The sequence below is a fragment of the Oncorhynchus gorbuscha genome, linkage group LG23 (genome assembly GCF_021184085.1).
Source record: "Oncorhynchus gorbuscha isolate QuinsamMale2020 ecotype Even-year linkage group LG23, OgorEven_v1.0, whole genome shotgun sequence".
Taxonomy (NCBI): Eukaryota; Metazoa; Chordata; class Actinopteri; order Salmoniformes; family Salmonidae; genus Oncorhynchus; species Oncorhynchus gorbuscha.
This window is the reverse complement of record NC_060195.1, coordinates 39191257-39214419: the sequence shown is the minus strand read 5'-3', so window position 1 is coordinate 39214419 and position 23163 is coordinate 39191257. Positions and strand designations below refer to the sequence as shown.

The window sequence follows — 23163 nt, the reverse complement described above, 5'->3', positions numbered from 1 at the left end:
GCCTGTTTATTTCTCTTCACTTAATAGAGTTCAATGGCTCCTTCGCATTGTGGTCGATTGCTGCCAGACAGCATAAATTGAACCCGTACAGATGTTGAAGTCGTTTAGTGGGATTAAATGAAATGAGATCAAGTTTTCGACTGGAAAACCCGGGAGTGAAAGGAAAGTGTCCAAGTCACACCTAGTCTACCTTGTGCTTTCGTACGCACATTAATTACATTCCTTTTTTTATTTATTTTTTCTATATTGCTAAAAGTTCTGTGTTACATTACATCTAAATTGCCTTGGACATAAGTAGGCCTTGTTTTTTTTGGCACAATAATTATATTGTTTCAGTTCCAAAAAAAGGGCTGGCCATAACAATCCGTCTAACGTTTTGTCTGTGTTCTCTGGGAAAGGGCCTGCGTATCCTGTGTTGTTGCTGTGCTCGTGCTGTTATGAACTTTGATATTCTTATCAGTGAATAGGAACGACACAAATCCAAATCGAACACATTTTTTTTTTTTTTGCTGCTCATTGCTGGCGTTACTCGTGCTGGGTTGCTTCTTATGATGGGCTTCCATGATAAATTGTTCTTGGTTTCTATAGATAGTAATAGAACAGATAATGAAAATATGCAGGTGACCTAGTGCATGTAGACTATACTATACCAGGGTGTCTGGAGCCTGAGGCTGTTTTGGTTTAAGGATGGTCCTGTTTTACTCTCCGCTACCACTAGGCCGGGCTCTGCAGGAAATAAGTGACCATCAAAATTGGGTGACCTCTTAAGACTCTGTGAAAAGATTTTTGGGAAGAGGAGAAAGGGGGGAAGAATCTGGAAGACTGAAACCTAAGCTCTCTATTTCGTATGCATTATGTGATGCTGCACCTCTTGGGCTTCGGTTTAACTTTCCGTTGGGGATGGAGTTCAATTCTCTGAAGTTGAGCGCTGAAACCCGAGACCCAGTTTTGGGTGGCTAAGCTCTAGCCACCCCTCAAATGAAAAACAAATGTGATTCTATAGACTGTATATGTGTTTTGGGAAATTTCAACTGGAACCGAGAATTTGTGTTATTACAGGCTTGATGACACAGGTTTATAAATTGGAGTTTTCTGAGTGCAACCAAAAAGGAGCCCACTGCTGCTTTTGATCGTTTTTGTGGATACCATTTCAACCATTACAAATACTGAAATTGAAATCCAATCCAATAATAGGTGATTTGGAGGCAAACTCAGATATGATTCAAATCAGAGATTATTTGCAAAGAATTGCGCTGTCATTTCACTTAATGTTAGTAGGGTCAAATGGGGATGTCAAATGCTCTCTCACTTTGCCTGCAGCACCACAGATACGGATCTCTTCAATGGAGGAAAATAATACATGTCACATTTCTTAAGTTTTCCCTGTACAAATCCTGTTCTCAAAGTCCAGTCCTGTTCTCAAGGTCCTTTTCAGTCGCCTGAGCGATGACTTTAACATAACCTATGACTGTCACACTCTATTGTTCCTTCTTAAGTGTAATAGCTAAAGCCACTTTGATGGTTTTAAACGGACTTTCCTTTGGGTGAAATGGCCTTTTCGATTTGCCCTACTTTAAAGCAGTCTCCAGTACTGCTCGGCAGTGTGACATAGGAAAGGCTAAGGGTTTGGGCTTAGACTGACACATTTCAAATCAAAACGTAATATTTAAGGGCCCTTTCAAAAGGGCCTTCGTATTGCTTGTTAAAAAATGTTGACCCTCACTTTTCTTGTGCTTTGCACTGTGTACCATGTTTAGGAATGACTTAAACGGAACAGAATTCTGTTGAGTATGCCTTATCAATGATTGCTATCATAAACAACCTGACATGGCGCTGAGCTTGCTATGAAACAGAAGTTGCCGCTGAAACAGAAGTTGCCGCTGACTTGTTGTGGAAATGCCTCTTGGTATCTGATTAAGTTAGTATAAATACCATTGATTGTTGATTGGTTTCTGTCTTTTGGGATTTGGAGTTGGCTTTGATAGCAGAACATGATGTAACAACCTGCTCTAGCTCTTAACCTGTCAGCCAATATTGTTCAGGGTGTCTGGCCCGCTCTCTCTTTCTTTCTTTCACTCATTCTCTGAATCTTCCTCCGTCTGCCAACCCCCCCCCCCTCTCTGTCTTTCTTTCTTTCTTTCTCTCTGTGTCTTTTCATTCTCTGGCTCTTCCTCTCCCTCCCTTACCCTCTGCCCTCCTCTCTCTCTCTCCACTCCCAAAACCACTCCCTCTCCAGCTCCAGCTCAATTGTTTTATTTTGCTCCTGGTGAAAAAGAATGGAGCTTTTAGGAGAGAGCCTGAAGTGCTACATCACTTATTTCCCCTCGAAAGCATTGTTCCTTCTGGAAATAAACACTGCCGACTCACAACAGTCCTTCCTTTGTTTTGCCTTCACAGATATAGTGTTGCTCCCCTCTGGCATTGGTTCAGTGGGCTCTGTTGTCTTATGGTCTGTGCCAGCATCATTCACTGACAGATTTAGGGTTGTGTATGGGACCCCCTCCTTTCTGACAGAGGAATAGGGAAGTGGGAGTTGGAGTGTGGGGGGGGGGGGGGGGGGACTTGGGAGAAGTTTCGGATCATCTCACAAACTGAGGAGGGGAGCATCAGCATTCTGCCCGCTGGCCTGATGTTCTTGGACTGGACATAGAAACAGGGGAATACAGATGGCTAGATAGATGCCTCTTACTAGTGCTTATCTTACTCTAGACAGCGGAGTTGACCGACTTCTTTTCCCTCTCTCTCCCATCTTTAGCTCCCTCAAACTTTCTGTCCCCCCCCCCCCCCCTGCAAGGTACATTTTGTCCAGAAAACTAGCCACTCCAAAGCAAAATTAAACAAAGCAAAACCGTCTATCCTCTTGTAAGCGATGAGACAGTTGGGGAAAGACAGTTTATTTATGTTATGCTGCTGTTTTAAGCAAGCTTATTGGGCGTTAAATGGATTGCGACTCAACCTAAATGCCTTACCATGGTTGGCGTCACTGCAAATACTCTGAATACTTTTACTGTGTTCGGGTTTGAGGTTGCCTGGCACAATGGAACCAATGGAATAGACAAAGTACAAACCCCGTCCACCTGGCTCTCCCGGCAGGCTTGGTCAAACGCTCAACGTATTTGAAAGAAAACAAACGCTATTTGAACCCATAAACTCCTCTACCTTGAACCCTGAGGAAATGTGAGTAGGGCATTAGTGGCCGGTGGAGTGCTTGATGTAGTGTAGAAGCACTATGAAACACAAAACCTCTACAGGCAGGTCAACAAGGTAGAGCGAGGGCTGCGCTGCCCTGATACCATACGATATGCTTGTTGGCGTGGGGGGATGAAGGGTTTCTGAGGCGAGCGAGACAGTAAATTCACGGGGTAAATTGGCTGGATATGTGTTTTGTTGCGGCCATCACCAGGGTTCCTCACAGCCTTCATGGAGTTGATGCATATGTTGGTCCTCCCATGGTGGTCCCGTCTGAGGTCAAAGTTCAGACAGGCCAACAGAGGATTCTCTCTAAGTGCCTGTGTCTTTTACGAGACAACCTATAAACCCTTCCTCACATGCATGCAGCGGGAAAAGCAGACACACACACACACGCACGCACGCACGCACACACACACACACACACACACACACACACACACACACACACACACACACACACACACACACACACACACACACACACACACACACACACACACACACACACACACACACACACACACACACACACACACACACACACACACACACACACAGCTGCCCTATTATTTTGTTGTTAATGTTCACAATTAAATAGCTGGATTACAAGGCGCGAGGTCAAGTTCACACACAGTATCTTCCATGCCAGGACAGGAACACTCCAGTTTTCATGCTACCACTTTAAAGCACTTCCCCTGGAAGAATGACTCTAACTGTTACAATATCAATGCTGATACAGTGATAGCATCGTGGGGCACGTCCGTGGCTGTCTCTGTCCAGAGACCTCACTTATTTTCTGAAATGTTGAACTTTTTGTTTCTCTATCTCGCCCGGTTTCAAAGCTAACGGCCACATCGACTCACAATGAGTGTCTGTTTAGCCACGATGGTTCTCTCAGGGCTCAGGTTGAAAAACAAGGCTGTGGGGTCGTTATCCAGACCATGTGTCACTATGTAGGCAAGTTGTGTCAACTAACGTCATGACACCCCCCCCCCCCTCCCCTCCACAATATTCTTTCTTCCTCCCTCTCTCCCTCCCGTCTCTCTTTCGCTCTCTCCCTCTTCCACTACAGTATACACAGCATAACATTTGCAAACAAATCAGCGCATCAAACAAATATATATATATATATATATATATATATATATATATATATATATATATATATATATATATATATATATATACAGGGGGGCCAAAAAAGTTTAGTCAGCCACCAATTGTGCAAGTGCTCCTACGAGAGGCCTGGAATTTTCATCATAGGTACACTTCAACTATGGCAGACAAAATGAGAAAAAAAATCCACAAAATCACATGGTAGGATTTTTTATGAATTTATTTGCAAATTATGATGGAAAATAAGTATTTGGTCAATAACAAAAGTTTATCTCAATACTTTGTTATATACCCTTTGTTGGCAATGACAGAGGTCAAACGTTTTCTGTAAGTCTTCACAAGGTTTTCACACACTGTTGCTGGTATTTTGGCCCATTTCTCTATGCAGATCTCCTCTAGAGCAGTGATGTTTTGGGGCTGTTGCTGGGCAACACGGACTTTCAACTCCCTCCAAAGATTTTCTATGGGGTTGAGATCTGGAGACTGGCTAGGCCACTCCAGGACCTTGAAATGCTTCTTACGAAGCCAGTCCTTCATTGCCCGGGCGGTGTGTTTGGGATCATTGTCATGCGGAAAGACCCAGCCACATTTCATCTTCAATGCCCTTGCTGATGGGAGGTTTTCACTCAAAATCTCAAGATACATGGCCCCATTCACTCTTCCCTTTACACATATCAGTCGTCCTGGTCCCTTTGCAGAAAAACAGCCCCAAAGCATGATGTTTCCACCCCCATGCTTCACAGTAGGTATGGTGTTCTTTGGATGCAACTCAGCATTCTTTGTTGAGTTGAGTTTTTACCAAAAAGTTATATTTTGGTTTCATCTGACAATATGACATTCTCCCAATCTTCTTCTGGATCATCCAAATGCTCTCTAGCAAACTTCAGACGGGCCTGGACATGTACTGGCTTAAGCAGGGGGACACGTCTGGCACTGCAGGATTTGAGTCCCTGGCGGCGTAGTGTGTTACTGATGGTAGGCTTTGTTACTTTGGTCCCAGCTCTCTGCAGGTCATTCACTAGGTCCCCCCGTGTGGTTCTGGGATTTTTGCTCACCGTTCTTGTGATCGTTTTGACCCCACGGGGTGAGATCTTGCGTGGAGCCCCAGATCGAGTGAGATTATCAGAGGACTTGTATGTCTTCCATTTCCTAATAATTGCTCCCACAGTTGATTTATTCAAACCAAGCTGCTTACCTATTGCATATTCAGTCTTCCCAGCCTGGTGCAGGTCTACAATTTTGTTTCTGGTGTCCTTTGACAGCTCTTTGGTCTTGGCTATAGTGGAGTTTGCAGTGAGACTGTTTGAGGTTGTGGACAGGTGTCTTTTATACTGATAACAAGTTCAAACAGGTGCCATTAATACAGGTAACGAGTGGAGGACAGAGGAGCCTCTTAAAGACGAAGTTACAGGTCTGTGAGAGCCAGAAATCTTACTTGTTTGTAGGTGACCGAATACTTATTTTCCACCATAATTTGCAAATTAATTAATTAAAAATCCTACAATGTGATTTTCTGGAATTTTGTCTGTCATAGTTAATGTGTACCTATGATTACAGGCCTCTCTCATCTTTTTAAGTGGGACAACTTGCACAATTGGTGGCTGACTAAATACTTTTTTTGCCCCAATGTATATATATGTAACAGAATAACTTTACGTCCGTCCCCTCGCCCATACCCGGGCGCGAACCAGGGACCCTCTGCACACATCGACAACAGTCACCCACGAAGCATCGTTACCCATCGCTCCACAAAAGCTGCGGCTCTTGCAGAGCAAGGGGAACTACTACTTCAAGGTCTCAGAGCAAGTGACGTAACCTATTGAAACGCTATTTAGCGCGCACCGCTAACTAAGCTAGCCGTTTCACATCCGTTACACTCACCCCCCTTTTGACCTCCCTCCTTTTTCCGCAGCAACCAGTAATCCGGGTCACGGCACCAATGTAACAGAATAACTTTACGTCCGTCCCCTTGCCCATACCCGGGCGCGAACCAGGGACCCTCTGCACACATCGACAACAGTCCCCCACGAAGAATCGTTACCCATCACTCTTGCAGAGAAAGGGGAACTACTACTTCAAGGTCTCAGAGCAAGTGACGTAACCGATTGAAATGCTATTTAGCGCACACCGCTAACTAAGCTAGCCGTTTCACATCCGTTACATATATATATATATTTTTTTAACATAAATTCAATAGTCAATAAAGAAATGTCATTGGTAATGAACGCTCTGAGCACCACATTAGGTCAACTAATGTCGACCAAGAGTCAACCTCAGACGACAGACTGGCCAAACGTTTCAAAACGGTCTTCAATAATCATTCTCCTTTCTCTGTCTGCTGCCTATCTCTGCTGTTTGAAATGAATGTGGCGGGAGCTCCAAAGAGCTATCATATGGCCTTTTTTATTTTTAACTTCAGAGATACATTTCTCTGGTTCTGTGGATTTGATTGTCAGGCCTCATCACTCCTCGCATATGTGGTCTGAACACAGAGGCTGAGCTAGTATCAGGCCCACTGGGGGACGCCCTGCTGCTTTGGACTCTGGGACAATTGATCAAACAACAACAGGACCGGAGGCTTAATGAGTTTGTTCTCTTGACCGGAACCTTGATGAGAAATGCTCCTATCGAGTGCACAGGAGGTTTGCGGCACCTTAATATCGGGAGGACGGGTTCTTGGTAACGGCTGGAGTGGAATAGGTGGAATGGTATCAAGTATTTCCCCCCCAGAAGCCTCCACTGATTTGATTGGCCAGCAGTCCAGGAACTCCGGTTTACTGGGTGACTTTGAGTAGAATGTCTTGACTGACTTTCCGGCGTAGGTGTTACAGGTTGTTAGCATCCAGCCGACATAGAAACTGGTTCAAGCTGATAGGCTGTCTTCGGGTGTTGTTTACTTTATTGACGTTGCATTCACATTAGTATTGTGTAGTACTAGGATCTACAATATCTAGTCATCTACAATATAGGTATTGTAATAGCTGTGCTGCTCAAGTCCACGTAACTTGCCTGGTCTATGAAGGAACGGTTCAAATCCGTTTCCAGCAAAAAGATTCCACTACTTAGGCTAGTAAAAAGTTAGAGGAGTCAGACCCAGAGTGTGCTTGGGAGGAGGGGAAAGTCGAGAGGGGAGTTGATTTTGGCACATTTTCACTGCAGTAATAATGGATCCCAGCTACGGAATGATTTGTTCTACACGTGACTCACACACACACACACACACACACACACACACACACACACACACACACACACACACACACACACACACACACACACACACACACACACACACACACACACACACACACACACACACACACACACACACACACACACACACACACACACACACACACACACACCAAATGTATACAGCTCCCCCGAAGCCTCTATTGTTTTCTCTGGACAAAAGTACACTGCAGCAGTACCTTTAGGCACATCTTCATTTCATCTGGAAAGAAAAACGCTTTCAGGGATTTCGATTGCCAGACCCTATATCACCACCCTGTATCATCAGCACCAAGTGACAGACCCTATATCACCACCCTGTATCATCAGCACCAAGTGCCATTAAAGGACTTGCAGGAAACAGAATGTGCGTTTTTGTTTTCCGCCCTCTGCAATGTCTAAACCACCTCCTCTTTTCTTTGAGCCTGCGGTTAGCAGAGATGACCCCAAGGCAAGAAGGCTATCTCCCACAGGCAGGCAGATAATTGAGGAGCAGAGAGAGAGAGGAGGGAAGGGAGGAGGCGGAGGAGGAGGAGGAGGGATTGAGGTTTGAGCTGTGGGAGAGGGTCAGAGCGAGCTTCAGCACCGTCAGGCCTAGAAACAAGGAGGGATAGATTGGCACCAGAGACAAAAGTTCACGTTATTGTTTTCTTCCCTCTTATTTGATGAGTTTTCCATCAAGAGAGGGGGACAAAGTGCAGAGCATACTGTATCCTGGCTGGTCAAACGGTTTTGACAGGAAGCGTGATTTATGTTTTACCTGTTTATTTTCAATTATGTGTGGCGTAGTGTGCGTGTCTCTCTAGAGTGCCTCGAAGCATCTCTCTAAACTCTGGAGAACACTTTTTTTATTAGGTTTCATTATACATGCACACCAGCGTGTAACTGAATAGTTGTGCCTTGTTTGGCACTTGAAAAAAAGACAAACTTCTCTTGAAATTATGTTGGCCTTTCCATATCATATCTTACATAATGCAGTATTCAAAGTGAACTGAATTGCAGGCAACTTTGGCTCATGAGATATTTTCAAATTCCGACCAGCTATTCTCCCAAAACAAGTTTGTGGTGTCCAAGAGTTACTGAAGAGGATTTGCTTGCGTTTTAAGGATGGCAGCACAAGTTCCATTCAAATAGTCTCATCTACATTTTTCTAAATCTAAACAAATGTATTACATTTGCACGGCAACAAACAAAACTTGCTTTAATAATAAAACAACACTTTTGTTTACACAATTCCAACAACTGAAGTCTCCAGTTTGAGAGAGAAAAAGAGCTCTCCTCTTTAGCTGGCCATTTCGGTGAGTGCGGCCCCCTCTGGTAGGGCTGCCTAATTGAAAACATCTGGGTGCACATTTTTGGGGGGGCAGCGATGTTCTAGCCAGCCAACGTGACTCAAGCTCTCGTTTTTGATTGGGTACCTGAGCAGCTCTCTCTGAGCTTTGTTGTCAGGCAAAGGTTCTGCTTTTATTAAACCGGACGATATCTCAAGGAGCAATGGGAAGCGTTTAGCTGTTTGTGCTCCGTACATCGGGACACAGAAACAGTTTCTCTGGTTTCGATTACACGCGTTGACATTGTGCAAATGTTACCCCCCCCTCATTTGTTTCTCCTATGCAAATCGCTGGAGTGGCCTAATTAGACCAGCTGTGCTGTCTCTGATTCCTTTGCCGTAATTTAGTCTCACGTTGAATGTTGTCATATTTGCCATTTAGCTGTGTGCGTGTGTGCAGTTGTGTGGTTAAGTCAAGAATCCCCTGTATTTTGGCCAAAGGTGCATACATTGTCCAACAAGCAAGATGGAAAATATGCTGGCTACTTCATACTGAAACACTGTGTTCTGATACCCCCCTGGTGATAGGGACGTCCTCATGAGGTTTGCTCTTAACGGGAGTAGCTTCCCTGAACATCATGCACTGTAGTCATGCATTAAAAGTGACCCCATACTGTATGTACTTCGTTCTACTCTACAGGTCTGTGCTGAACTTGCTCTGTGTTATAACCCACAGCAAAAACCTACAAGTCCTGGTGCATTGAATTTGTGTCATTTCTCTGCAATAGAGCTGCCTCTCCATTGGAGCCAGGTGATTTATCAAGATCAGGCCAAGAATGGGATTTCCTTCCATATTTGTTCCTCTACCGTATAAACAGACACATACTCCCATTGCCGTTGAGTCTTCATTCCGCGTGTTGGCGTGAAATGGATTACGTAAAACTTTTCATTAACATGATTCTGGTCACGCATAAATGAGAGGGAGACGTATGTGTTGGCTCAGTCTTGATCTGATAACGAGTTAATTCCCTGAGGGAAGGTGATGAACGTTCACACCGCAAAGGGTCAGGTTGCCAGTGAACGTAGAGACGTTTGACTTGCCCTTGGCAGAGCCTGCAGAATTTGCAGAATTAGCGGAAGCAATGTCCCTTGGCAGCTGAACCACTGCGCCAGCTGTGTGTGTGTGGTCATTCTTGCATCGTGTGTGTGTGTGTGTGTGTGTGTGTGTGTGTGTGTGTGTGTGTGTGTGTGTGTGTGTGTGTGTGTGTGTGTGTGTGTGTGTGTGTGTGTGTGTGTGTGTGTGTGTGTGTGTGTGTGTGTGTGTGTGTGTGTGTGTGTGTGTGTGTGTGTGTGTGTGTGTGTGTGTGTGTGTGTGTGTATGTGACATGGCCCTACAGTGCTGGAGACCCTGACCTCCCCATGGCGTCTTTATGCATCTGAGACGTGTGACAAGGCTGAGACGCTGTTAATAATGATGTGGTTATTACGTCCCATCACCCCTCGCTGCAGGCCGGCCTATGAAACAGCTCCGTGTGCTCCTTTTGTCTCTGATTGGTTGCCCATGGAGCAAGTAACCTTGTCGTACGCACATCACATTATGCTCATACTCAGGCCCAGGTGCTGGGCGGAAACGTTATGAACTTTATAAAGACCTACTCCTTATACATTGCCGATGTCATCGTGACATGTGTTTCAACTATGTTGTTTTCTTTATGGTTGCCTGTGGAGGCATTTGCAGAAGTTCCCTTTTCGATTCGAGTAAAAGCACAGGTTTTTACACCCTTCTAAGTCTTCAAACCTTTCAACATTGCATTCTGAGTGTGTGACAACTTAAAGTATTACAATTGTTTGCACGTTCTGTATATTTAATCGTTGGAATGTGTGTTACTGCTAGGTTAGATAGCGCACACGCTAGGCAAGTTATCTCAAAGTTATCCCCAGGTCGCTACCCCATATATTATTCATATTCATTGGCTGTCTATTTCCGAGTATGAGCTCTGGCCGCAATAGTAAACGCACATCAGATTCAGATTTATCTTTAAAACCTAATATACCATCCTACTGTCAAGTTTCTCGTAAGCAGGCCAACAAGTGGTTGCCCGAGCTTGATGTCTTGGCATTATCGGTCATATGGAGTCAATCAGAGAAGGCTCGTGTTTCCCCCTCTCTGTCTGTCAAATGCCCTGTCTGACCCCTGCAGTAGGTTTCATAGCAGCTTTAAAGACACTGTGCTGTTTGGCATTAGAGCCATTGGGGACTGTGGTGCGTCTTAAGGTCGGGATTGTAAACGTGCCTCTGCCTCTACTATTTTCAAAAACTAACACGGGAAATGTTTATCAGTGCTAATCTCGGACGTGTGTTTTTGACTATGCTGTTGTCGTGATGTTTTCACCCCGTTCACTTACGCAACTGAATAAGGACTTTAAAAGGAATTGTGACATGGACCTACGAAAGCATTCGGTACGAAACTCTGTTGCAATGTAGGCTACTACAATGTTTGGCGAAGTATGAATTATGCAAAGATTATGCAAAGATTATGCAAAGAACAAGCAGTAGCAACCTTCCACCTCATTTTAGATCCACTTATCTTCAAAAATACTTATTTTTCCTGCTCATTAAGCATGCTAGTCTTCGGATATCCCATTCATATCATTATTACATAAATTAGCCTCTTGGATCATTATCCTGTTGTTGTTGTTTGTTGTTGTTGTTGATGTTGTTTTTCCACTCCGCATACATCAGTACCACTTTAATTAATTTCTTACCCGAATCAGCTCTAATAAAAATAATCCCAGGATGATTCATTGAGGGTGGTATGATGAGGACAAGCAGCAAAGATCAGAAGCTCTTTTTTAGCACCAATGTTAATTCATCCTCCCCCCTCAACCCCCACCTTTTTTCTCCATAGCTTCGTAATAATCAATTCCGCGGTCTGGTTTTTATTCTTAGCGATCACTAGACCTCCATCGGATTTGGATGGAAATGAGGCTGGCTCTCTCCGTCGCTGGGGATTTGCTGGTCGGATGGATGGGTGGATAGAGACTCATCTGGAGGTCTCCTCTCCAGGCCTGTGGCTCGTAGGCCATTGAGAGGAGATTACATAGCCCAGCCGGTGGTTGTAAAACGCCGGCCGCCCTGGCAGACACCAAACGGGACTCACAGGAGTCCTTTCAAACATCACTATTGTTAGCCAGGGATTATGCTTTGAGTTGTTATACCATTAAACACTGTAATGGTAGCTATTTTCTGCTTAGGATCCAGAGATTGTTGGGGAGCAAAAAAATTCTGGAATGTTCTTGAATCATTTATATGTCATCGACAATCTGTAAATAAATAGCAGGATTAGATATTCATAAGTCATTATTTTGTTTCCAGTTATAGACCTCATTATTCCTGCTTGTTTTCCGCCAAATCCAATGAAATATGTTTTATTTGTAATATATGATAATATCGACTGGCAGTAAAACATTGTAGAATTAGCTGTAAGTCTCTTACTTGACATAAGAAGACCTTGTTTATTATTCTTAAAGCAGTGGGAATGGATAATTTGCTTAACTCCAGACTGAAAATGGAATTCCTTAGAAAGTCAAATTCTTGCCATTTTCAGGGTAATCATTTTTTCTCTCTCAAATTGAGCTATACGACTCTCTTTTTTTTATTTTATTAAACTCTGCCGTCAACAAGGCTTTTCAAAGTAATGCTCTTAGCAGGTCATTAAGCTTTTTGAGAGCTTTTCTGTAAGTTTGCCCAAACACTAAAACCCTGTGTCTTTCACTTCTGATTAGTGACACTTTAATAAAGTCGTTTAAAGTTCAGTGGACTGAATTTCCCACCTTTTTCGAATGTTTCTATGGTCACAGGGGAACGACCTGCATTCAGGCATCTATGCCATCTTTTAAATGCAAATCCTTTAAAAGTAACTGTGTAATTCTGTGTATTGGGGACTCTCCCGACTTGGCTGCGAGAGAAAGTGTTTTTTAGATTTTTTTATATAAGGCAACCGCGGCTGTTTTTCTTTCTGTCTTCTTGATCTGACAGCAATTGACTAAACCAGCCCTTAAAGCGTGACAAAAGCTTGGCAAAATCTTTACATTTATTTTCCTTTTTTTCACTCTCACTGCTGCACTTTCCTTGGTCGGCCAAAGGTAGACAAAAGCTGTCTCTCTTCCACTTGATTGGGTCGTAAGGCTGAAGTGAATGTTTGGTTGAAAATCTTCTTAACATTCCCTGCATTTAGTTTTTCCTCTTCTGGGGAAGCCAGGAAGACTATGTCGAATCAGCCACAATCAAATCATTTACGGTGAGCTCACAGAGAAGGAATTAATGCATTTTATATTGGTTCCCTCCGTTGGAAATGATGGCTGTCATCCACTTCACAAGGGGAGCAGGGAAGCAGGTCATTGACTTGATTTTCATGGGAAGGCTGGTTCGGCCATTCAGGGCCTGATAGGTCCAGTATTGACAGCCTCGGAGAGGGGAGGGGAGCACGCCGCCTTCATTGTACCATGGTTTGCTGATGAAAAACAAGAGAGGTCCAGAGACAAAGCGCTCAATGGGAACAGTAGCCCCTGTGTCCCCGCTTCTGACTGCTGCCGGGGCTTGTGTCTCCCATTCGGCTGAAGTGCTACTCTTCTCCCCCCCCCCCTCCCACATTCCTTTTTCACTCACTCTGTCAAGTGGCTGCAGAGGTGTTGCAGTCGCTCTCCCTGACACTGAGTGCAGAGGTTGTGTTTGCCTTCCTCATTTATAGGGAACTTGGCATTCTTTAACGAGGTTGTACTGTTCTCTGGCTAGACTAGCCTTATGTGTATCAGTTCTTCTTCTCAGACACTGGCACTAGTTTCCATCGAGTTACTGTTAGCCACCGCTCACCGTGGCTATATTATAGTTTGGGTTATCAGTTCAGGTTTATCAGACCAGACTTTGAAGTTAAGTGGTGGCTCTGTTTAAATACATTAGTTGGCTCGGGGCTGTGGGGTAGGACTTCTAGTAAATGTTTTGATGTTTTAGGAAGTATCTTTATCTGATAACAAGATAAGGGTTACATTATATTCTCTAATATCTCTTAATAGATATTGTAGGGAATCAGAATTACTTTATTATTGAAAAATACCTTTTTATAATGGTGTACAAACTTGATACAATTGCAAGAAGTTGGTCTACTCTTCTCACAAATGATCGGCTGCATGCCGTTTACTATTACCAAAGCTGCATCTTTGTTCTTGTCAAACAAAGATTAGGATAATGGTGTTACAGTAAACAAACGGGGAGAGTTCTGAGATTATAAGAGATGATAGAGGATGACAAGAGATCACGTTATTTATTTATTTTTGGCGGTGGGGTTTAAACCGAAGGGATTAAACCTTGTGTTTTTTAACTGAGGAGGATAAATAACCATGACTGTGTGGGATGAACTCTGACCCTCCCTGACGTGGCTTCCGACCTCTCGGGACACTCTTTGACCTTTTTAGTTCTCTGGCCAACCCGGGAAACTGCCCTTCCCACTGACAACCAATCAACACAGACCCTATTCCCTTGCTTCCCTTTCACTCATTTGGTTAAAGTTATTACAACCCAACTGATAGCAATTAGAGGCCATTCAAAAAGTCACATTTTCAAAGAGAAATAGTTAGGGAGAGAACATACCACATACTATTTCAACATCCTAGGTCCCTGTAAGATTTTTTAGATCTGAGGACCACAGTGGCATTGTGGACTTGAAGGACACTGCCGCCCCCCCCCCCCCACACCTCCCACTCCCACTCTGTCTAAGAAGGGGGTTCTTTTGAAGTGTGGATTTTATGGAGAAGTGTTTCTCATCCCCCCCCCAATCTGTCGATTGATGTATTGAGCCTGGCTTTCAAATGGGGATATAGTTCTCTCTATTTGGTCGTGATCTCTTTATCATAATATACTGTATAAGGGAGTGCTTCCCTCTGGTATGGAGGGATTTGAGAGGGCTGGTCATGTGCTGGACTGATTAAGAAGTTGGTGGTGACCCAAGGTTAAACCCTCCTGGGGGAGGGGGTGTCACGAAAGCAGAATGAATCAAGCAGTCCGAAGGAAGAAGCTAAAAATGGGTCAAACCCAAACTGATCAGGAAGATGTGAAACTTCCCAGGGCACGAGGGATTCCTTTTACCTTCCACCTTCACTTTCCTCGCTCTGTCCAAGGGACTCTGTTTTAGATAATACCATTCAAACTAAACCTCAAGCCCCTTTTGAGTTATCAACAAGGCCCAATTTTTAATCACTATTACTCTCTTCTTATCAAATTCCATTAATCGAAGATCACCTCTCTTTTTTTTTATCCCTCCTCCGGCTATGGGTGTAATTCAAGTCACAGCCGGGTTGTGTTCGTAGCTGTTTTATCTCCGCAGACGATTTGGACGTCCTGAATGGTGACAGGTTTGCCAGCCAGGCTGTTGCGGTGCAGCGCGTCTGCATTGAGTCTAGCCTGTTTTTTTTTTTCTCTCCCCTTTTCCAGTGTCTGATGGGAGTCAGACAAGCCAGGGCTTGAGTAAGTACAGAGGCCAGCTCTGTGCTCAGGCGCTGCCCGCGCTAGTGGCACAGCCTGGGACGGCCCAGATTATGTGTTACCGGGCCCGAGATGTCACAAGGTGATGGGGGCTTTTGTTGCCTTCCAAGGGAAACTTGGTCATTCTTTTGCACTATTCATTATCATCAGCATGAGGCGAACGAACAACAAGGCCAAAGAGAGAGCATCATGGACGTGCAACCTCTGTGCAACTGCAGTTGACATGCTCATTCATTTTTTTCCATTCATTTTGTTGTTACTGGCCATAGACAGGGGCTCAGCTAGGAGCTCTTTTCTTTTGCAGGATTTCCGCTTTCTTTCTGACAGTTAAATGAGTGCTGCTGTCCTTCCTGGCAATGCATTGGCATTAAAAGTCATTGACCCGTTTTGATGGTTAACGCGACCCAGCTGAGCGACGCTTGTTTCTGCAAGCAGATGTCACGGTATGTTGCGTTTCATTTGGAAAAACCGTGTTAAAGGCTAGTTTATTTTAACTTAAATCGTTATCGTCAGAACTGGATCGGAAAAAGGTTATCCAAGACAAAATGGAACTAAAGAGTCACCTTTTTACTGCGTCTACAACATAAGGTTTACAAAACCCGGCATTACGCGTGTTGTGTAGCAAAGAAGAATAGGTCTTAACGCTGTCTTCATGAGCCGTTTCTGCCTTCCAATGAGCACTGAAAACCTTGCAAAATGGAGGCACTGTAAGTGGAATTCATTAGTGACTTTTCCCTAGGAGGCCCTTCCCCCTAGCCTCTCTCTTTGTCTGTTAAAGTGAATGTCTTGCACCACGGCCCCTGTGCCCTGGCACGGGCTCGCCAAGCTCTCTCAGGTCCAACAGGTAATTCCCAGGCATTCCCCCCCCCCCTTGTTTGGCTAAGGGAAAAAAATGCTCAGCTTCATCCCTGTGTGTTTAAATCATCAACGGAATGGGGGGGGGGGTGTAAGAGAAGGAGGTTGTGGTTGCTCTGCTCAACCCTTAATGCTCATTACTTCATTCAGAAAGGACGTATCCATCCTGGGAAATGTTTCAAACTGAGACATGGCGAAGAAGATCTAAATGGCGTAGTCTTTTTGATGTCTGTCACGATGCACTTAGCTCTTGGTAATGGGCATAGGGTTTACACAGACTGGAAGATGTACGCGTTAATCGCCCAGCGTTTCCATTTGGATTCTGTGTATATTTAGAAATAAACAGTACTTTTGATACAATCAGGCCTATATCTCTAAAGCACTGAGATGGATGACCACTCTTAAACAAAATAGCATTATTAATCCGACCAAAGGCTCAACGTTTTGTTTACAGGATCCCTTGATGGTCCATCCGTTTTACAAGAACCGCTCATGCCGATTTATCTCCTGGTCTGAACGTCCCCCACCCCATCGCAGACACACTTTCACCGCAAAGAGAGGGAGAGTGCTCTTCCTTCAGTCTCCCGGTCATACAGATACTATAGATACTTGCACCACCACAGTCTTGGACACTCTCTGTGTGGCGGCAATTGTTTTGCCTTATGACCACTGTGTGTGTTTGCGCGTGTGGGATGCATATGTTTGTATGATGTGTGGCGCGTATGTACGTGTGTAAGGCGGAACAGCAGGGGTCCTATGGGCTATGGCTGGGATCCACCCGGGGGCCCGGTGGTGAGAGGAGGATGATAAAAGCTCCTTGGTGACACTGAGCCACCGCTTTCGAGGATTTCCAAGGCCTTGAATGGCAACTGTGATAATGCAGGGACAATCCTGCCCCGGTGGTCCCCCCCATTGGCACCCCTTAATAACTATATTAGTAATTAAAGGACAGACCCCCGCGGACCCTCCTCTCGCCTCCGGGAGACACACATTTGGTTAATGAGCTGTGGGAAGACTTCATCCCGTGTACCACTCCCTCCTTTTCTCTCCGTAACAGATAACCCATGCACAATAGATAATGTCCGTTCACTGTGATAATGAATATGTGCACTGTTTTCTTTCAGTCAACTTCAGTCATAGATTGGGGAGTGTTATGTACGAAGGGGGGTGGTGGAATGAAATATTGAAATTGGGTGTGAGAGTTGATATCTTCAACCCCCTGTTTCAACACTTGGAGTCACCATGAGCGATGAACTCTTTGGCCCTAGGGGATATTTTGTGGAATTGTGGGTAACATTCTTTCAATATAGTAACTTGAACAATTTTAATGTTGGCTAAATCTGCAAGAGGATCACTCGCAGGCTTAATGCATGCTCAGGCGTTTGTGTAAGTCTACCCTGTTGCACTCAAACCCCTGGTAAAAGTCACGTACATTAGCTGTGTGAGCCAAAGTGCGTGTCTAACATTACACTCATGGTGACCCCTTGGCTTAGTCTCCGATGAATAACTCTCTTGACCAGTCTTTCCCCTCGTGTCTATGTCCACGTGAGCTAAACAGTCTCATTTAAAAACAGTCTCACTTTTATGGGTGTAGGGCCTTCATGTCTCTACTTGTCGGGTTGCCGCGATACGGTTCAAGGACACATGATGTGTGATATTTGGGAAATTTTCTTTGAAAAAAACTACGACTTTAAAAGCTGTTCTGTCGTCAGCGTCAGGGGGATATTGTCATTTCTCCTCTCTGTTGCTCTGACACTTTTCACTTTTCGTCCGCGACCCAGACCCTTTCACGCACTCCCCCCATCCCTCCCCACCACCGCTCTGGTCAGCGAGAGTTAGAAGTTATGGATGAGCATACTGATTATGCTGACAAGCCCCCTAATAGGAACAGAGGATTCTATCCTCCTCCCCTGGGCCCGTGATTGGGTAGGGGAACAGGGATGACAAATAAAAGCTGAACTCTTGAATGGCAAGGTTCTGCTTCCCGGGGTTCTGTTTGCAGCGTGGACCCCAGAGGCCATAGCTCTGCCGCCCAGGGGGTTGTCAGTTACTGATGGCACTGTTGTTGGTTCCAGTGTGAAGGGGGCCGAAGAAGCCCCCACAATCCTGCTTGTTAAATAGCATGAATTAATGAAGTGGAGGAGCTGGGAACTTCCTACCCCCGAGCAACAAAAAAAGAGCCACTTCCTTTAGCATTTCTATGGGCCCCCAACTTCTTTTCATCCTGTCGGTTTTTTTTTCCAACCCCAAACTTTTTTCTTTTTTTTAAGATCCTTTAATCCTCGGGATTTATGCTGGGTGGAGAACGGTAACTGATAAGCAAGTTCTCAGTAAGCACAAATAAAACCGGGTCTTTTTGCAGAGGGAGTCGTATGTAAATGCTAATGTGAACAGTGGTCATGGCTAACGGCATGAGATGAAAGAAGGCGCCGATGTGAGATTTAGTGTGTTTCTATTTTTCAACCGTACACAGCCCACTTCATACTCCTCACTTATTTTGCAGTTCACTAAATGTTCATGCTCAAACTTTAGTTTTAGGTTGTTTTTTTGTGTGCTTGGTTCTGTGGTACGCTGGACCACAATCCAAGCATCTTATGGTCATAGTCAAAACAACTGCAAACCTTATGCCCATGACTCTCAATAATACATTTAAGTTGCTGTTGTAATGCTAGGAGAATTCAAACGAGCCAGGCTCTGTAAGAGATATTCCCATGGCACATTGCTCTCTTTTTTTATGGCCATCTTGCTTTCTTCATTTACTTTATTTATGAAAGTCCGTACATTTTACTTGGCAGTTTGCAACTTTTATGTAACTTATGAGCTGGGGTCCTAGACACCTGATTTACAGACAGGCAAAGACTGTGGAACACTTTTATAGAACTGTAAACTGGCCCAATGATGCTGATGGATTAGACTAGCAGCAGACCATCTTCAGTGTAGAGCTTGACACAGACCTGGTTGATTTAGTGTGGATTTAATGCAGTCTGTATCTAGCACACAAACTATCAGGGTGGCAGGTAGTCTAGCGTTTAAGACCGTTGGGCTGGTAACCGGAAGGTTGCTGGTTCAAGTCCCAGAGCTAACTAATTTCTCCTGTAAGTCGCTCAAACTAAAATGTATCACGCACCAATGTGGTACTTGAAGGAAGAACACACGGCTCAACCAATTCTACCACCCCATTTAAAAAAAACGTTATTTTGGTGTAATTTTTATGAAGCTGGATTGGCCTGAGAGGCTGTGACTATGGCTGACGATGGCCTGCCACAATGGCCCCAAGTCAAAGGGATAACAGAACAGAAGTCCTGCAGTGAATCAGTCCAGTGCAGACCCAGGCGCTGGACAGATAACACAGATCCCTTTGAGGTAATGCTGGTTGGCTGCCAGAGCCTAATGGGATCATGTTTATACTTTGGGTTTATCTCCCGTTTTCGACTGCGAAGACCCTCCGATGTACAAAGGCTGGAATTCGCCTCATAAAGCGGATACCGTGCAAGCAAAATAAATAAATAAATAATCACAAGGTCGAGGGAGGGGGAAACAATGCCGCACGGGACGAAACGCTCGATTGGTATCTCGCGCTGGACACATACACATGCACGCACCGTGCATTTTGCCACGGCGAGGGTTGTAAACATCATCTGAGGCTCACATCGGTTCCGCTCTGGCAGGGGAAAACACTTCTCCAAGTTTCAGACGCCGATTGCGAGCCGCGATAAGGTTTCTATTATGCTTCCTTTACGAGAGCGCTCTCTAACTGATGTAGACGAGCGGCTGTCTGGCTGCACCAATTTCTAAGGCGCGCATTAAGTGCAGCCATCAAGCAATTATATGCTGTAGAAGGATTGCCTTCGTGCTACACTGTACAGCCATGGTTTGTTAATCATGTGTTATTTCAAGCATATTAACTCTTCTTCCAGTACCCACATGGACAAAATAGCTTGATCTGATACCAAGCAAATATTCAGACTGTAATATAACTGGAAATGATACTACGCAAAGATACAGACTTGTGTGCACATAGACTATGCATGTCCATCCATCCAACCCACTCCCTGGAACCCATGGTGTCACCTCAGGCTGAAATGACAAGTAAGGCAATGGGGTCTTGCCCCTGGACAAAGCACTGGAAGTGACCAGCTCAGACTCCACACAGACTTCCCCGTCTGGCCTGTGAAACTAGACTGGCCATTATATCCTCTCTGTTTCTCTCCAGGCTCCCCCGTGGTTCTCTGTCTGACTGCCCCCCCCCCCCCTCCAACAAAGCAAAGACCCAAGGAACTGCAGGTAGCGATGCTTTGCTTCCCCTCAAAGCCCTCTCTAAAGCAGGGCCTTTTTTTAAAAGGAAGCCTCATTGAGGCCTCTTTTTAAAAAGGTTATGAAATTAGTCAATTAGAATCTGCACAGGGAAGATAGAGACAGAGTGAGGGAGGGAGGGAGAGAGAGAGAGGGATGGAGGAGAGAAGCCTCTCTTACTCTCCCAAAGCCCCAGCATGGATTAATCACCCTGTCTGGAGAATGAATGGCCGCTCACATCCCGGGGCCTGTTATTTACAATTAAGTAGTTAGACAATAAAACTCACGCCGCAGAGTCTGCTCAAGCCCTGCCTGCCAGCTCTCTCTTTTCATTTTTTCCTCCCTCACCCCTCTCTTTCTTTCTTTCTTTCTTTCTTTCTTTCTTTCTTTCTTTCTCTCTCTCTCTTTCTCTCCCTCTGACTGGCATTCTGACTGCCCGAGAAGTAACAGAACCCGTGGAACCAGATAATGGGGCGAGGAATGTCCCGGGCCTTTATGTTTTGACTTGTATACTTTTTTTGTTTGTTGTCGTTGCATTTACTTCGAGCCCTGTTAAAGTCACACACCCTCGTGCACACATTTCTACTAACACACTCCTCCTGGTAAAGCTCGAGGGAAGGCGGTGTCAGGAGGTGACTGGTGTCAGACATGCAGGGTCAGTCTAATCCCCCTGGAGGGAATCAGCATTTACTACAAAACAAATAACAGGAAAGCAGGCCGCTCTGCAACATTTCCAACAATCCCAACGGTGGTATTTCTCCCGCCCCTTCTCTCCTTTCGGTCTCTGTGGTGACGCTTATTTTTAGGACTTCCGTAGACTCATATCCTTGTTGTCAAATAATGCACGTCTCAAGGTGTGGTCTAGATGTTTTGACAAGGAGGCTGCATTGTACATTGTTTATTGTTTTATCCAGTGCGATACAGTTTCATAGGCCCAAATGTGGCTCTAACATGGCATAGGAATCAAGTAGTTATATGATGTAGTGTCAACATACTCATCATGGGCAACTCTGAAATAACAAAGACACTAGAGGGAATGTATAGTGAACCTCACAATCTCAGACTGGTAGCATTGGTTACAACATGAACTAAGTCAAACTCACTCCTGTTTATTCTCCTGATTTGGATGCAGCTTTGCTGTAATTAGCATCACGAGTGGTTTCATTATTCCATTTGTTTTCATGTCAGAGGTTAAGTGTGGCATAGTGCGTAACGCAAATAACAAGTGTTACACTTGTGGAAAATGACCAGAATGTACTACCCTGTAATTTGGAATCCCCACACTCAAGACAAATGAGTATACCCTCCTTGATTAACTGGCAGAAGCGAGTTAATTCTTCTCTCTGTGTTTATCTTACTCTAAATGTTGTTACCAGAGGGCTCACTCGTCTCGGTATTCTAATCATAATACGAAACCCAAAAGTTTTTTTGGGGGAGGCCTAATGTTTCATACTTAAACATAAAGCAACATTGGACAATGTCATCAAGCTCGAAATAGACGGTCGCTGCTGGCAAAGCGGAGGCGGAGAGGGTTTGGAAAACTGATTACAGGCCTTAGATTTGAGCCCACTCTTGACCAAAGAATCAACATATTCAATATATAACGTTTCAGGAATAGAAGGAGAGAAAAAAAAAGGAAAAAAAGGGGAGAAAAAAGCGAGAAGAAAACGTTCAACAGGAAATAGCATCACTCTTTTCGATTGCCAGTCCAACGGTGTTCGCCAAGAATAACAACGAGGGAGTCTGTAGTTAAGAGGGAGAACTCCTCGCTGGGGGAAAAAAAAGAATAATATTATAGCCTTTGTTGAACTCCACCAAGAAATGTCTCCTCCTTCTGTCGCGTTCTCAATCACGATGGCTCCACTGTGTGAAATGGCTGTGGCAAAGTTCCGTTTATCACATCTTTTTCACTTACAGAGTCTAGAGTTACCTCTTAAAAACCGTATCTGCCATCTTGTGTGTTTCAGAGTTAATGTTTTACAATGTGTGTATATTTGACCTCGGTTTGACTTATAGAAGAGTAATTGCACCTGTAAACAATGGGGAGTGGACCTGGGGGAGAGAGTCAGAGATAATGCAGACTTCTTCTAGACTGAGAACTCAGATTTAGGTGGAGGAACCATGTTGAGAGATCCACATTCTGTGTTGTCTTATCGGAATGGTGTTTTGGATCGCTGAAAAACATTTCTAGACTACAAATGATTCTCAGCATTCCCATTGCGGCCTCGAGTGTTAATAGATTTTGTTATTTGGATAAATAACGTGTACAGCATTGTAATGGACAGAAGTTGTACCCAAAACAAGCCAAGCATAACTTTGAGGTATGACGGTCATTGGCAAACATTCACCGCTGTGTTTTATACAATGGATAGTGATGAACTTTGGTCGAGGCTTCAGAAAATGATCTATTGGCCAAAGAGAAATGTCATGACGGCTTCTTTTACAGTATTTACCGTGGCCAAACTATAATGAACACCTGCAAAAGACAACGTCTTCATATCCTTTTCCAGCACGTTCCACCCCATACAGTAGGTGAAATCCCCATCACCATTCTCCTTCCCTCCCTTGCTCCATTGTGCCTCAATGACATGTCTCCGTTGGCAGTGACTAGACACAATTCCTTAGTTCGCCAGAGTTCCTAGCGGTGTGGAGTCTATTCTAAACACAGA

General features: G+C 44.5%; 1 protein-coding gene across 1 annotated transcript in view; it reads left to right on the top strand.

Annotated features, from left to right (window-relative positions):
- LOC124010395 (protocadherin Fat 4-like) overlaps window positions 1-23163 on the top strand; it is a 100077-nt gene that overhangs the window by 5584 nt on the left and 71330 nt on the right. The gene's annotated exons all lie outside the window — the stretch shown is intronic.